Raw genomic sequence first — 11,097 nt, 5'->3', positions numbered from 1 at the left:
GTGAATGTTATGTAACATTTCCGCTAATAATTATGCAGCTTGTGTGTTCATCTGAGACCTGTTGACCTCACTTTACTGTGTAATCCCTGATTAGTGCTGTCAGATTAGTGTGTGTCATGCTGCTCACAACAAAATCAACCTAATGTCACTATCCTGCTTGTGTCACAGTTGAAATACTGTCAGTCCAATCCAATTTAATACTTCTTTAGTTTACATGTTTGTGAAACCAGATGAAAATGAAACACAGGGAGGATCGACTGCAACATTGCAGCAAGCTTTAATTAACTGACATAAGGGTTACTTAAAACATGATAACATAATATTTGAACACACTACTAGTGGAGAGCAAACTATTTTTTGCCTTGTCTGTTAAAAAAACAAATAAATCACTTATCCAACATATGGTTAGTGTATCAAACCCCAGAATTGTTGAAACTATGAAGGACAAAATTCTGACTTAATTTAAAATTAGGTCAGAATTTCATTGAAAAAACTGGTTAGACCAGGGAAAAGCTACTTTGAATGTAAGCATTACTGAAGGAATTATTCATCTGTAAAACGGACTCATTTAACTGCAGTCAATAGAAACAATGTGAAAACATTGTCCTGATGCGCAACACTGACATCTGGTGGAACAGAAGTTGAATTCAGGTACTATGTACATATTCTCACGTACAGAAGAGAGTCAATGTCATTTAATGGTTTCTGTATCCTGGGGGATACAGACATTTGGCAGGCTGTGGGGGGGAGGGGCATTAAGTATCTGCACTTAATATCATGAGAAAGTCTTAAGGGGGGATGGGTCAAGCACCCAGGTCATGTGACTTTATGGCAGCATTCAAAACTAAATTGATACTTTTATGTCAAACTCCAAAATGGCCGCCTATGTGGACAGAGACACTGGACATGAGATAAATGTTTTTGTTTTTCTTGTTAATTACATTTTGGTGGGATTTGTTTTTGAAAAAAAAAAAAAGAATAATTTACACAACTTTGATAAACAGGCATTGAATGTCTGTATCCTGGGGGATACGTTTTCCAGATAGGGGTATATAAACAGGCATAATCACTCTCAGATATACTTATGTTTTGAAGCCTATACTCTACAGATAATCAATAATATAAAGGTGTTAAAGGTTGAATATGGAGTATTACTAGAATACCACCATCTATTGATCAAGATAGGCAAATAATTCCTTCAGCTGGTTGCCGATGCAGGATGTGCCAGGATGGACAGACCTCCATCGTGCGTCAGAAGTGCAAAGTGAGGCTTTGCATCGTCACTTGCCAAAACCCGCGCAACTGTTACCGAAGTTTTCACTGCCAATAGGCTATTTCTAGTGTAGGAGCTCCACAGGGGAGATGTTTGTGTGAACAGGAATAGGATGTTTTGTGTAATGTTAGTAGCTCGTTTTTTATTCAAAGCTAGATTTGTTTCCAGTAACTTGTGTTCAGTTTTTCCCCCACTTTTCTTAAACTTTGTACACAAGACATGAAAGAGAGTGGCTCATTAATTGTTTATAACATGCAATTTATTATTTTTCCAAAATGTTTATATGTGCTTGCCCATTAAAGGGTTAAAGAACTAAAACTCCAAAGCACACCTAGGTTTAAATCCCTGGACACACACACACACACACACACACACACACACACACACACAGTATGTTTCATTGTTTAAGGTTTGAAATAAAATAAATGAATTAGAAAATGAGCACTTTTAAGTGGAAAACTGTGGTTGCTGCCATCAGCTAGTTAGGTTGGGTGTCTACTGTTATCTGTATGTGTGGAGTGTCATTTTGGGTGAATGTGAATTTCTTTGAGCATCTTATATAACATATTTAAACACTTGCTTGTGTTGTGATTCCTTTGTATGTTGACAGTTTTTTTCATCTGTAGAATAAAGGGACATTTACATTTCAAAAGTTCACTTAGATGACATTGACAATGAAACATGACAAGTGAACTTTGTCACATTGGTCACATTGGTTGAAAACGGTGTGCAGGTGAGAGAGTTCAATGCAATAGTTTAGATCAGGGGTCTGCAACCTGCAGCAACCTGCAACCTTTGGCCTTCTGCAGTGGCTCCCTGTGGTTTTGACATATAATATATATATAGTGTTGACTATAATTTATATTTCAAATAAAATGACTGACAATGAAACATGACAAGTGACATGACAACTTTGTCACATCGCAGGATGTTGGTTGAAAACCACATTCTGCAAATGTGCTGGTGAGAGAGCTCAATGCAATAGTTTAGATGTATATGAAGGGATTAAAATTTTAATCATCGGATAAGTCTTGCAGCCAGGTTTCAGTAAAACTCACCAGGATTATTTTCTTTAATAAATGGCCACAGAGAGCCAACAACATGCTGGAAGGGGTCGTTTATGGGCTTGTAAATAGAGAGACTTTTTTATATATCCTAACCTTTAGCTTCATAAACATTTCATTAGTGTCATTGGTTTACTTTAGAACAAATGTGACAAGTAGTAAGTATTGTGATGAATTTTAAAAAATGGTTAGAGTTTTTAATGTCATTTAAACATCCTGGATGGGTTTCAGTGTCGGCTGTGTGCTTGTATGAGAGCTTTAATCAAATCTACATGTGACTCGAAGAAATCAGACGCACTGAGCCCTTCGCATTTTTTCATGCATTGCTGCCCTCTGAATTTGAGTCTGTAGAACATTTTCAAATCACTAAAGCTGTGACTGTTTTACAGATTACATTATACTAACTATGACACTTTTGATCACATTGTCAGATGTCATTTATCAGCAGTTTTCATTCTTATCATAATTGGGCAGTATGCTGGACAGATTGTAAATACATTTGACACAAATTTGTCATATTGGACAAAACTTTTTTTATTTGTTATCCATAAACGTGACGCCACATATGAATGCCATTAGATCTGTTTTTTTTTAATTTTTATTATTGTTATACCATTAACTAATATGAGCTGAAGAACTTATTTTCTGTGAATAACTTGTAAGACTTATTCAGAAATTGACTTTTCTCTGACTGACAGGTTTAAAAAAACATTGAATCAATAAATTATTTCATATAAACAATTTTTTTGTTGTGATGCTTGGTACAAACTGTTGAGACTACAAATAGAAGCCAGAAGTTAAATTCATAGAACATAATCACAAATTAATTTTGTATAATTATAGTTTAAAAATCCTTCACCCCTGTATCACCCATACTCCTGTCATTTTTCAAGTTGGAAATTTTTCCTTCAATCTGTACAATGTTAATTTGATTAGCCAATCAAGTAATTATTTTAAAAAACGGATTAAGCTTTTAAAGAATATTTACAAATTTGATTATTTTCCAAAAATAGTGAGGGAACATTATGATTATACACAGCTGTCCTTAACAGGAAGATGAAAGCAGTGGTCTGTTTCTTCATAAACTTGAAAAGGCGCGCTGTTTGTCCATGTCTTCTCGAAGGGTGACCACACAGCATAAACAACATGAGGTTGTTGTACCGTACAAAAGGTCACAAATCAGTTTTGTGAGTAAACTACGTGTGACTAGAGCACATCAACCAGAAGTCTAAATCACGTCTTAAATCTTGTTGTGAGCCACATCAAAGCACAAACTTTATTCTCGTCAGTGGAGACTTTCCGGTTGAACAAAAACAGACCAAACCCTCTCATCTGTGACATATAAAAGAGAGCGCAATGACGTGCGGTGAGGTTCATGGCTGGTGAGGCACTGACTTCATCAGAATCAGATTTACAGATATATGAACCCAACAGAGTGGATTATTCACCATCTGACAGCAAGGGCTGGCTCAATTCGTGGCAGCAGCAGCTAGTAGTGGCACTTCCTGCCTTTCACTCCAGTTGCTGGTGTCTGAGGCAGTCACTGCCCTGCCACGGCAACTGCTGCTGTTATGGGCATTTGTTTTTATTTTTATTTTATAAAACAGTCGTCAGTGTTGCATTAGACTCGCTGGCAGTAGCATTTCCATTACGTGATTACTGCATTCATTTGGTTTTCTTAATTCGGACACACACACGCACACACACACACACACATACACATGCACAGCGGCCCGTAACGTTAGTCTGAAGCAAACCTTTCAGCTCCGGTGTTGGTCTTCCTTTATTTATTACCTCCTGTTTCGATTGAAAGTCCAGTTTAGAACATTTTTGAGTTTGGATATAAAATCCTCCATTGTAAATCCAGGTGGAGCGAGAGGGGGAAAAAACTATCCCTGCACTTGACTTGCTCGTAACCATGGACTCTAAGATTGTTGCTAGCGCGCTGTCACTTACTCTGCAGCTGCGGGGTAGCATTTAGAAGTTCTGGGCTCACAAGTGCCCCCTACTACTGCAAATAGAAGCCAGAAGTTAAATTCATAGAACATAATCACAAATTAATTTTGAATAATTATAGTTTAAAAATCCTTCACCCCTGTATCACCCATACTCCTGTCATTTTTCAAGGTGGACATTTTTCCTTCTATCTGTACAATGTTAATTTGATTAGCCAATCAAGTAATTATATATATAAAAAAAAAAACAGATTAAGCTTTTAAAAAATATAACATTTATAAATGTAATTATTTAACAAAAATAGTGAGGGAAAATTATGATTATACACAGCTGTCCTTAACAGGAAGATGAAAGCAGTGGTCTGTTTCTTCAAAAACTTGAAAAGGCAAACTGTCTGTTCATGTCTTCTCGAAGGGTGACCACACAGCATAAACAACATAAGGTTGTTGTACCGTACAAAAGATCACAGTTTTGTGTGTAAAAAACGTGTGACGAGAGCACATCAACCAGAAGTCAAATCTTGATGATAGCCACATCAAACCACAAACTGTAATCAAATTGATGTGTGAACTTTTTTCTCTTCAGTTGAGACTTCCTGTGTGAACGGACACAGACCAAACCCTTTCATCTGTGACATATAAAAGAGAGCGCACAGAAATCAGCTTTCATTTCTGTTCACCACAAGCAGGGAGGTTGCCTCATGTCAACTGGAGGTCATCAACTTGGTGTTATAAAGTTATAAGACATTAACTCTAGTAGATTTCTATTAGGCATCCCTACAACACCAACAAGAATGGATGTTATTTATCTGTTTTTCTCAGCCGAGATGGAGAACAAACATTTACCAACATGAAGAGAGGAAAAAGTCTGGAGCCCACGTTCTGTGCTCAAGAAAAGAGGTAAAGCTTTTTTTTCTTCTTCTAGGTTTTTGGGTGATGAGGAACAATTTTATGTACTTTATTCAGGAATATGTTGAATTGTATGTCATCAGCATAGAGGGAAAGTCTGATTGGAAATGTGCTTTACAGATATTAGTTTTTGTTATTTTAAAAGTAAATAATTATTAATTTATTTATTTTGTAAATCATTATTTGTGCTGGATAAGAAAAACTATAAAAACACACTACTTTATACAATGGCGGGCTGAGCATGAATTGAACCGCCATGATTAATATCACTTTTACACTAAAATTAGCTTGTATACACATGGTAACACAGGTAAATCCGCTTATAATTGGCAATGAACTCCTTTTACATTGTGGACAAGTTTGCCTTTCTGATTTTTCTTCCCCTTGTGTGTCCCATTCGTCATCACGAATACACCAGAAAAACACAGAACAGTAGAAAGCAGCAGATCGTATACTTCATCAGAATACATCCAGAAGACTTGAACTTGTAAAAGTCTTATAATATTCTGAATCAAACACATAGTTGTTGAGGAGTGAGACATCTCTCTTCTTTACGCTCTCTGATGAGTTGCGCATGTGCAGTACTGATGTATGGAAGCTGACTAGGCTCATTACACATTGAAGCTTCAAAGAATGGTTACTTTGTAAATATCTTCAACTTTAGTCTCTATTTAAAACTCAGCGCCGACTGAACACTGAAACGGATGGAAAGATATTAACAAGCCAATGGCCCTAACTGGAATAAGTGGGTTTTTTGGCCAGTATGAAAGGGATATCCTCTGGCGTCTGTGAAGTCACCTCACTTCAGCGACATCACTGATGCTCGGTAGATGAGAACCAATGATGTTCAGGCCCTTTTAATCACCTAGAATGAATGACAATAAACATACCCATCAATGACTTGGCTGCAAAATATGTTAAAAACAGTTGTATATGTGATATGTTCTAGATATAAAATATAATAATAAAAAATATATTAAAAAAATAAGAATTTTTAGAGAAGCACGTCATGAATGACGTATATAATGCGCGACAGGAACAACTGGGTGACAACACCCAGAAATCCAAACGACATGAAGGTTCATTTGAAAGTAAGAACGTTTTGTTTAACAAACATATTAAACATGTACAAGAGATGACGATAAGGTAAAAAAGTAAAGTTTCTGATTCAATTTTGTTGGCAGCAGGGAAAATTCATGTTTAGTAACGGGATTGAAGGGCTGTCGTCATTAGCATTCAAGTAACTTCCTTGTCACTGGAAAGGCTTGTTTTAGCACTATGGTGAATATATGACAATGTATATTTTTTTAATAAAATTGCAGATATCTGTTGATGCTGGTGGGATCAGCGTTCGCAATGAACTTATCCTTTCACTCGAGGTAAGTGTTCTACTGGCTAGTTTTATTGGCTGGGTACTAGGTGCAGACCTCAGCCAGGGTGTTTTCTACCTTTTTTTCACTATAACTTCGTGTTGCCTATATCTCAGGCCATCACAAGTTGATAATGAGCACCACCAACTCCGGCCATTTGGTCATACAATAATAAAATATAGATGAATATACTGATTTTCATATGGTTGCATTGCTGCAGTATTAAAACCAATCAAGATGCCAAAGAGACGACAAGATGATGAAGATCATCCACCACCCCAGTCACCTCTGGAAAACTGCATTTTGCATGGCTGCAACGGCACAGTAATTGTGCTTGTCTAGGGCTGATCCACTGGGTGAATTTACTGCAATCCATGATATGAAAAACAAGCTTTTAACACAAACATTTGTCTGTGTCGCAATGCTAACCCTAACCCTAGCCCTTCAATCAGAAGTGAATGAAGACTTAGCTTACCTTTACAAAGAATGCCTAAACTGGCTTACATCCTTTGTGGAGGGTAAAGCAACGTATACTTCACTCAATGTGGTCAATCTGAAATATTAGAAAGTTGCATAGCACATCCCAAAGACACTGTCAACTATATGAAAAATGAGCAGTAACTGTTTTCATCTTTTAGGGAATGTTGTGGGAGATGTTTTAAAATAGAATGGCAGCAAGCCCAGAACCTTGTATTGCTACTTTCCCCTTTATTTCTGGATACTCCTCACTAAATGTCACTCTTATACGACAATTGCAATTCTAGTACCTTAAAATTACATTTACATCATTTCGCCAGAAATGTGTTAGCTGAAAACATCCTGAGGGCTGGACCTGGCTCCCAGCCGATCAAGCACAAAGATATGGTTTGTAAGAAATGTAATATAACTTTGGGGGGTCTTTCATCACATGTTTTTGCTCCTTACATGGCCAGGATCCCCATGATGAGTCGGCCTCTGGTGACCACGATGACCCTTTCAGGTTAATATAGCTTTATTGTCAGGTGCACCACACTTTGCACATGCAATATTTGAACATTTCACTTTAATAATATTTTCAATCAATATCTGTTAAGTGTGATTATCTGTTAATGTTGTACTTTGCTTGACTCTTTTGACCATTCCAATCTCCCAGTAGGGACAATAGTGACATGGAGTGGGAGTCTTCACAGACGATGAGGTAAAAAGTAATCGACAACTAAGCTCTCTACCGTTGTAACAGAGTGATTTACAAGATTTGACAGAGTAATTTGACAGAGTAATGTCAACAGTCAACAGGTTAACAGTGAAGCAAATAATACAAGATCAGTGTTTATAAATAAATTAATTACAAAACATCTTATCTTATAGATATATGGTGCATTGCTGCTTAACCAAAACATCTACAGCGATAAAATGTGACATGCACATCAATGCAGCAGCAATATTGATCCAAAAACATAGATCTAATAGTTACACACTGGGAGAGACTATTTACTGTATCTGCAGAAAAGGAATTTGATACTTTAAGGGCAGAATGACAAGGATTTTCCTAAAAAGCAAGTAGATTCATATAAAATGATCCCTCTCAATCATCACTTATGACCCATTAGATGTGTGTGGCTCTTCTCATTCATTTGCTGTTTTTTTCTGAGATGCCATTTGTATCCCAGCTCCTTGATGTCTGCTTGAAGATCCCAGGTGTTTTGTGACCTGCCTCTTTTCCTCTTTCCCTCGAGGGTTCCATGTCAAAGCTTGTCCGGTTGTGTTTTTGTGGTTTATGTACAATCCATCCCCATCTTCTTGTTCCTCTTCCAGTTTTGTCTGCTGCTGGTAATTGTTGTGTCCTCATCCATAGATCGTTGTTACTGATTTTGTCTGGCCAGTGGATATTAGGTTTTCTTCTGAGGCAGTTGTTGATGAAGTTTTGCGCATTATTGATTGTCATATTCGTCATTCTCCAGGTCTCAGCACCATAGAGCAGCACTGATTTTACATTGTCGCTGTATACCTCTGGGATGGCAGGTGTTACGGAGCTGTAGAAAGGCTGTCCTTGCCTTGCCTATTCTTGCTTTGACCTCTGCATCTGTACCTCCTTGCTTGTTAATGACACTCCCCAAGTAGGTGAAGGACTCTACTTCTTCGAGTCTGCTGTCTTCCAGTGGATGTATATCCGGCCAAACGGAGGAGCCATTGAGCTGCTTAAGAGGGAGGCCAGCTTTGAATGTTTACAAACCAAAACCAACAAATCCAGCTCATTCTGCCTTTAAGTAAATTTAGCTGAAAATATTTCTATAATTTTACTTGATAAGGTTTGCCTGCAGAACTTTCCCCATGTGGTATTATTAAATCGTATTATTTTTTACTTAAAGGGTCTGAACACCACTGCTTATTTGTTTATGAATGGCTTATTAATGGCAGATGTTCTCCATGCAGCAATGTGGTACCGTCTAACTCCACCACCGAGGAGGAGATCCCGATGGAGATAGACTAACCAGGATAAGAAAATCTTCATTCTGCAGAGGTATTTCAGTTTTATACCAGGCTGATGACGAACAAATGGTCATGAACATTATCATATCCAAGCTCTCTCTTTCCCCACATAGAATGATCACTTAGAAACGTGTTAACTAATTAACTAACGAACTGGCCAGCTAGCGAACTACAAAGAAAACTCTCGTATGGAAACCATATTAGGGACGTAATACCTCAGATTATTAAAAAAATCAATAATCCAGCACACACCAGGACATGATTGATAACATTTTAGTAACAATTACATTAAAACCAACATGAGCAAACTACACATTTCGCATTTAGCTTTATCACATTTGCTCTGTGCTTGATTGCCAACCAGTGTTTCTTCAATTCATCAAGTTCTGATCGGCAGAGAATCCAACAAGGTTCTTCAAAACGATCAGCCACGACAGTTCCACTGTACAAAACTATCAACTTACATTAGCATCTTGCATTAGATAATGAGATCCAAAAAATGTTGACGTCACAAAAGTAGTAGAAACAGTAGAAAAAATACTAGGAGAAAAGAGGCTACTATACCAAATTCTTGATAGATTACAAAAAATCCAGAGATCATAAATATGCCTAATTAAATTAATAAGGAAGGGGAGGGCAAGGGCTTGTGCCAGGAGGGGTTTAGTGGCTCAACTTTACCTACATATGTCACCTGTAGACACAAAAAGACAATGCATCAAAGAGCGAATCAGATGAAGCAACCTACAAAATGTGTAGTTCGCTCCTTGTTATTTTTGATGTAACTGTCAATTAAATAGTGTCAACTGTATCCTGGTGTGCGCTGGAGTATTGACTTTTTTTTGGTTCACTATGGTTTGCCCTGTACCTGCACATATGTTTATGAGTAAATTGTCATACTTCAACAGATATAGCATGACCCTGTGCCTGTGCCCACAGGACCTGATAAGGCTTCCAATATCAATGTGCTTTTAGGGAACTGCTAGTCACTTTAACGCTTTAAGTTCACAGTGGCATTAATTTGTAGTTTCAGTCAATTTATAAAAGATAGATCAGTCTTAATGTCATTTTGTTATTCTTGGCAGTGCTCAGTACTGCTTTAGGCTGTTGGTTTCTATTGACCGTGTTGTGATCTGTTATTAATAGGGACAAGAGGATCTTCATCTAACCACCTGTTTGAAGAGATATGAAGAGGAGACATTTGCATGTCCTGTCAAGACAAGATCAATAAACTTCTGATCCTGTAAACCATCTTGTCATTGTTTGTACTGGGCACAAATAAAACATTATATATATGCTGTGCTTATAGAATGAAACACAATGTTTGTTTACAGAAACTTCCAGGTAGGAAATCTCCCTCATGTGCTACTGTAGCTTACATAGATTCTAATTTTCTTTTTTGATTTAAACATGGTAACACAATACTGAAATACACCGATGCTATTACTGCAGTTTTAGTATCCATGTGGACAGGGAGGTTATGGGTTAAGATGTTTTTGCATCATTAGTATTAAAAAAAACAAAAAATACAACAACAACAAAAGCCAAAATGCTTAGTTGTCACATATAAAAACCCAGAAACATGATACAACTGCTCACACTCACATTTACAAAACCTCAAACCAGAATTTCAGGACAAAAGTGCAGACACCAGGAAGAAGCTACTTGGACTGAAATAATTGATTGTTAATTAATTTGTAAAAATAGACTCAACAATTTGACAGTATTGTCTTGATAAACATTACTGACATCTGCTGGAACACCAGTTGAAGTTCAGGTACTACTGTATGTACAGCACATACTGATATGAGTGAGCCAAGGTCACTGAAAGAATAAATACACGTTATATGCTGAACAAAAAGGTTGCAGTAAAGCAGCACTAATGGCCAGTAGGTGATTTGTTAATTTTTAACAGGGACACACAGTGAACATTGTGCAAAATAGTAGAGCCCGACTCATTTATTGGTAGGCCGATTTTTTCGGCCGATATTAGCCTATCACAGAAATATCGGTATCAGTGTAATATTGTCCGATATGCAATATGAAAACCTTATATTTAA

The sequence above is a fragment of the Pagrus pagrus genome (genome assembly GCF_965226575.1).
Source record: "Pagrus pagrus genome assembly, chromosome: 16".
NCBI lineage: Eukaryota > Metazoa > Chordata > Actinopteri > Spariformes > Sparidae > Pagrus > Pagrus pagrus.
Note: the sequence above shows the minus strand (reverse complement) of the source record.